General features: G+C 38.8%; 1 protein-coding gene across 1 annotated transcript in view; it reads right to left on the reverse strand.

The window, feature by feature from the left end:
• The window catches only part of SLCO1C1 (solute carrier organic anion transporter family, member 1C1), a 116,669-nt gene extending 109,992 nt beyond the window's left edge, over positions 1-6,677 (reverse strand). Inside the window, exon 1 of the mRNA XM_006889063.1 lies at positions 6,352-6,677. The gene's annotated coding sequence lies outside the window, so the exon portion shown is untranslated. The remainder of the gene's footprint in view (positions 1-6,351) is intronic.
• Between the last annotated feature and the right edge of the window lie 345 nt (positions 6,678-7,022).

A 7,022-nucleotide genomic window follows, 5' to 3' on the forward strand; every position in this document is an offset into this window, starting at 1 on the left:
GGGTCACCTTTCTTTGGGATAGGAACAAATATAGATCTCTTCCAGTCAGTTGGCCAAGTGGTCGTTCTCCAGATTTCTTGGCACAACTTGGTGAGTACATCCAGGGCAGCATCTGTTAACTGAAATATGTCAATTGGTATACCATCTATTCCTGGAGCTTCATTTTTTGCCATTTCCTTCAAAGCAGCCTGAACTTCTTCTTTGACTTAATCTTGTGCACTTTGGACATGTAGAGGGGAGGGAGGCAGTCCTTAGAAAAGCCCATAATGCTTGGAAGAGTAGAGTATCAGTGGAAAAAAGAAAACCATTCAAGGAGCTGCACTGACCTGATAATGGCAACAATAGGCTTAAACACAGCAGAGGTTAAGAGGATGACTCAGGATGGGCAGGGCTGCATTCTGTTCTTGGAAGGGAAACTGTGAGTAGGGGCTCTGTTGATGGTACATAGCAACTACTGGAAACCCCCCACCCACCCTTGGACAAGTTATCAAAAGGATTCAGCCCCTGGAAATGGACATGACACTTAGAAGAGCATCAATGAATAGGAGGAAGACTCTCAAGAATGCAGTGGTTGTGATAATTGATTTTGTGACAGCAAGTAATGAGTATGGTGCTGGATCAGGTGGGGTTTCTTGTTCTCTATTTAACCCCTGTTATTTATGGGGTCACCATGAATTGTAGTAGATTAAATGGCAGCTACAAATAAGAAATGTCGTTAATTTTTAAGATTTCAGCGTAACTCAGTACTAGTATAATTCAATGTCCAGTTGATAATCCAAGTACAATAATAACCCCCAAAACCTGTTGCTACTTAGGGATATCTAGCTCTTAGTGACACCCTGTGTGATGGAGTAGAACCACTCTATAGAATATCTTGTTTAAAACTTGGTCGAAGTAGATAACAGGGCTTTTCTTCTAGAATGCCTCTGCATAGATTAGAACCACTAACATTTAGATTCATATTAAAGTGCAAATAATTTGCACTATCTAGGAACTTCTCAATCTAAGTCAAGAGATTGAAATATAGTCTATTTCTGAGTCATCCTAATAATTATCAGAGGATATGATTATATGCTAAAGAGATTTTCTGTATGTTTGTTACATCAACTAAAAGAATACTATTAAGAATAAAAATTTCATGTATTATTATGTAAGTGGATGGAACTCTGGTAGCTTAAGTGTAAAGAGTTGCACCGTCAACCCAAAGGCTAACAGTTCTAATTCACCAGGCACTCTGAAAGAGTAGAATGGACAGTATTCCATCATGGAATTTTATGTCATTGAAAACTCACTGGAGGGTCAGATATGAGTCTATCCTGGCTTGACAGCACATAACAATAACAAATATATAGAGGGGTTTTTTTATTATTATTTTACTAACCTTGTTGTCATTATGTGTTGTCAAGTCACTGCAACTCATAGTGACCCTAGCTCTGAACCTTGATCTATCCTGAGCCAAACTTATCCTCTCTGATCACCTACCCCCATAACCCCAGTCACTGAGTCGACCCATCTCATCAAGGGTCTACCTCTCTTGCACTGTCCCTCCACCCTTCCAAGTATTATGTCCCTCTCCAAGGACTGGTTCCTCCTTGTAACATGCCCACAGTATGTCAGATGAAGTTTCAAAATCCTTGCCTCCAAGGAACGGTTTCACCTTCACTAGGATGAACCTGTTTGTTCTCCTAGCAGTTCATTCAATACTTTTCTCCAGCAACATAGCTTAAAGGCATCAATTCTCCTTCTACCATTCCTAGTCATTGCCCAGCTTTCTGATGCATAGCAAGTAATTGTGAAAACCATGGCATGGATCAGGTACAACTTAGTTTCCAGAATGACATCATTACTCCTCAGTATTCTAGAGAGGTCAATGACAGCTGACTTTCCCAATACAATTCTTCTTTTGATCTCCTGGCTGCTGTACCGAGAATGTTGATTGTGGAGACAAGCAAACTGAAGCTGTTAACAATCTCAGTCTCCTCATCATTTATCATAATGCTGCCAATTTTCCCAGTGGTGGTAATCATTGTTTCCTTGATGTTAAGCTTCAATCTACATTTAAGGCTTCAGTCCTTAACCTTTTGCAGCAAGCATTTAAGATCCTCCTCAGTTTCAGCAAGCAAGCCTGTATCACCTCCATAATGCAGGTTGTTGATGAGTCTTCCTCCAACCGTGATGCCACATTCCTCATCACAGAGCCCACTCTCCTGAATGATCTGTTCTGAATATGGATTAAAAAAGTATGGAGATAGGACACATCCCTGGCATACACCCTTTCACATTTTGAACCATGTAGTGTTTACTTGCTGTGTTCTGACGAATGTCTCCTGGTCCAAATGTAGGTTTCACATACGCACAATCAAGTGTTCTTGGATTCCCATTGTTCTAAGAGTCAGCCACAGCTTGTTGTGATCCACACAGTCAAATGCTTTTGCATAGTCAATGAAATACTGATAGACATTCCCTTGGTACTCTCTGCTTTCAGCCAAAATCCATCTAATATTAGCTATAATATCACTAGTACCACAGCCTCTTCTAAGCCCAGCCTGCACATTACTCATATACAAGTTCAAGCTGAAGCTAAAGAAAATGAAATCAAATCCACAGGAACCAAAGTTTGACCCTGAGACTACCCCCTGGAATTTCAGAACGATCTCAGGAACAGCTTTGAGGCCTTGATCATTAATGAGCAAAGACCAGGTGAACTGTGGGAGGATATCAAGAATATAATCCATGAAGAATGCTAAAGTTCTTTACAAAAACAGAAGTGGAAGACCATGAAAGATGTCAAACAAGACTCTGAATATTGCACTAGTGCTCCAAGAAGCCAAAGTAAAGGGAAGGAATCAATAAATTAGGGAGCTGAATAGAAGATTTCAAAGGGCAGCATGGGAAGACAAAGTAAAGTATAATGAAATGTTCACAGAGCTGGAGTCAGCAAACCAAAAGGGCTGATCTCACTCGTCATTTCTTAAGCTAAATGAACCGAAGAACAAAATCAAGCCTCAAGTTGCAATCCTTAGGAATGCTTTGGGCAGAATATTTAATGATCCAGGAAGCATTAAAAGAAGATGGAAGGATCATACAGAGTCACTGTACCAAAGGAATTGTATGACACAGAAGAATTTCATGAAACAATGTATGAGGAAGAGCCTGTGGTGATGAAGGAAAAAGTTCGAGCTGCTCTGAAGGAATTGGCAAAAAACAGGCCCAGGAATTGAGCAGATACCAATTGACATATTTCAACAAACAGATACTATCCTGGATGTGCTCACTAAGTTGTGCCAAGAATGCTGGAGGATAACCACCTGGCCAACTGACTGGAAGAGATCCATATTTGTTCCCATTATCATTTTTCTAATAGTTACTCTTAATTTATGCATCCACTGAATCATAAAAACTCCCCTATTCATGTGTGACATGGCTGTTTTATGAGAATACCTTCCTTCCAGGTGGGATACATGAATTAATTTCCAAAGCACACCAAGTGTCAATCACTCATCTGTCAGCAGAGTCTATGCTGTTATGGTGCTGAACAGGCTTCAGCAGAACTTCCGTACTAAAACTGATTAGGAAGAAAGGTCTCTGATCGACTTCTGAAAAATCAGCCAATATATCCCAGTGGTCTGAGTTACAATAGGTCATGTGAATGTTACTGAGCTTGATAGAATACTGTTGGTTGAGCAGGAGCTGCTATTGCAAGCCAGGAGTACAACTCAAAGGCAATTGCAACAAAAATAACAAGTTTTTCAGTACCATAGCCTCCCAGAACAGTGAAAAGACAGAGTGTGAAACATTGGTTTTTGCAATGTTAAATGGATTTTTTTCACTTTAAACAAATGGAGTATCTCCAAGTAGATTCCCAGAAGGACTCATTGCTTATAAGAAAAAAAGCAAAGGGAAAATAATCTAAAAGTTCAATTAATTGAAGTTTTATGCATGTAATGATATATTTTTAAGCCACTAGAGGTCAGTATAGAGAAATATATAAAATTATATTAAATTACATTTCTTATAAAGGGAGCTCTGGTGAGCCAGTGGCAAGAAACTGCACTGCAATCCTGAAGACACTTGGTTCGAGTTCACCAGCTGCTCCTCAGGAGAAGGATGGGTAATCTCCTCCTATGCAATTAATTGCCTTTGATAATCCACCACAGGGTCAGCTATGAGTCAGTTCAGACTCCACGGCAAACACCAACAACAGCAGAGAGATAATTTTAAAAATACATGCTACTAAAGAGTATATGCTGTTCTTATGTACAATCAAGACAGAATTGACTCATAGTTGACCCTCTAGTCGGTTTTCAGAAGCAGCAAATCACAAGCGAGGAGATTACTCATCTTTCTCCCATGGAGTAGCTGGTGGATTTGAATCTTAGTCCTTTGGGTTGGAAGCACAGCTCCTTAACACTAAGCTACCAGGGCTAGAAGACCTGGTTTTGTAAGAAAATACATATATATACTCATATATGTATATACAAAGATATGAGCTTCTGAAAAATGTATAAAACTAGTGAAATTTATAAAAATTTAGAAAAGAAAACATTCATGGTGGAGATATTGAAGATTTTTTAAAAATAGATTTTCTTTACTTATACATTCTAATTTTTAGATGATAAACATATATTGTGTGAAAAAATAGCAAATGTTTGTTTTTGTAAATTAATAAATGTATTTAGTAGAAATATTTTTAAATGCCAAACAAATTTAATTCAAGTTACAATTTAAAAGAGTCTTCTTCCAAGAATTAAACTATATAATTCAAATTAGCCTACTGGTTTAGTGGTTCAGTTATATAATTCCTTAGCAGTCATAATGTTAAAGTTTATTACCAGAAAATGCATGTAAGTTGCTACTTCCTAACATATCCTAAATACATTTTAAAAATGTCAAAGGGTTACATTTGGCATGCAAATATTGCCGAGGAAAAAATTGTGTTGAAATCAACATGAAAACACTTAAGATAAAGTGTTATTATATCTGAAGGTACTGATGCAAAAGTCATTATCATTAGAATGGAGAAATGATTACAGAAACAGGAGAACCACTGACATCCCAACTGATGTGCTGTGGACAAAATATACTGTTAAAAATTTTGGTACTGATTCATTTTACTGAAAACATAATTTTGTCTTGATAGTTGGCATGCCTATTATCTCAGGTAAATTTCAGGGCTGATCCAATTTGTAAACTCCAAATTTTGTATTTACCCCAGAAAGGAGGAGAAAGGACACACAATGGCATGAATGGAAAGTGCCTTGGGCTTGAAGGCTGTGTGCTGGCTTGCCTTCTGTCTCACCAAGTGCAGCAGTAAAGAGAGAGCATACAGTTATTTAGAAAGATTTGCATTTCGCAAGACCTTAATTGTTCTTCCGCTAGTTGAATAGGAGGCTTCAGAAAAAACTTAAGGCAAAGTTTCTGTTTGACACATTGGGTTGGAGAATCGTGGTTTTTGGAAGTCAAACAAAATCAGAGCAAAAAGTTTTTCCTAAATTTAACTGTTAAAAAATAAAAATAAAAATCTGCTCACATAGATTTGAAAAGAAATCTTACAGTCTTTTAAGAGTACAGGTGGCTCAGAAAGGTTGTAGTTGAGTCACACAGCAGCACTGAACCTCTGTGCTCTGACCCATTGACAGCCTTCAGAAGCCACCTCTCATCACTTTGTTGTCTTTCTTGAGGAAAACACTTCTGTACAGAAAAATAATACCTGTGGCATTTGATTTCAGATGGCTGAATGATCTCTCTCATAACTGGCAATGGAAACTACAATAGCCAATAGAAATTGTTCAGTGGCACCCTGCCCCTCAAGCGGCACCCACGGTACATGTCGTGTCTTCCATTCCTTAGATATGGCTCTCTTTCTACAGTAGCTAATCTCCTGAACTCCAGGGTTGCTCCCTTCAGATAGTCTAAAAATAACCTCATGCTATGTGCTAAAGGGTGTATATAGCTTAGAAAGCTGATTCACATGATGCAAAATATTATTTGTGCCAGACCCACAGATTTTACTTATTAGATCTAATGAGTATTTTTTACATATCAGTTAATTTATGTTGTTTCTTTTTCATTCTCAAAATAACAACCACCAATTAAGTGTTCTAACTACCATTGTAGAGAAAAAAAGATATGAGTCAGAGAAGTTAGATAACTTGTCAAAAAAAAGCTTCCCAATTAACAAGCATCAGGGTCAAATTTGAATTCAGATCTGTGTTGATCTAATTACTTGAGCCCATATCTTCTTGAATTCCCCTGGCCACCCACTTCCAAAGAGAAAGATTTCTGAATAGGATACAAAAGAGTGGCGAAATAATAATTCAGTGCAATTGTCACAAAGAAAGAAAATCTTACCTGAAGGTGAAGATCAAAGACAGTGCCTCTTAGTGAGCTCAGCAAGAGGCAGAAGCACACGCCTCAAAAGGAAGATACAGAGGTGAATTCTATGAGAGCTTCTAGCAGTTTTGCCAGGTTAGGAGATACAGAACCAGAGCAGGTCAAGAAAAAGAAAAGATGAAGGGCATGGTCTCACCCCTGGGCAATCCCTTCTCTTTCCTCTTTCCTCCTGGCCTCTTTTCTCTGGCAGTGAGTGGAGAACTGGCCAGGCTGGCAAAGCCACTGACATGCATCTCAGTTCTCAGGGCACAGAGAGAGCTGAAGTCTTTGAGCCATTTCTTTGCAATTTGCTGCAAGTTTAAGGCCGCACGTGATAAAGCTTTCTTTATGGGAGAGCATGGAAAAAAAAAAGGAAAGAAAGAAAAGATCACTTGTGATCTTACTTGCTGATCCCAGAAAACATAGTTCTGCAGGGGGCCAACGGGTAAGGGAACAGGAGCAGGAGGAGGGACGGAAGTTTGTAACAAATATCCCTCCTTCTTCCAAGAACATTTTGAGCCAGCTACTCCTTAGGGACATCACTGGGATCCTTCTGTTTGTCTGGGGTTTTTTATTAAAGGCTTTTGGGCTGCATTTCTGCATGATTTTCTCCCCACTGGGATTCTAGACTCTGCAGGGACTGTATATTA

This window comes from Elephantulus edwardii, unplaced genomic scaffold (genome assembly GCF_000299155.1).
Source record: "Elephantulus edwardii isolate Elephantulus edwardi_28Jun2011 unplaced genomic scaffold, EleEdw1.0 scaffold00075, whole genome shotgun sequence".
Taxonomy (NCBI): Eukaryota; Metazoa; Chordata; class Mammalia; order Macroscelidea; family Macroscelididae; genus Elephantulus; species Elephantulus edwardii.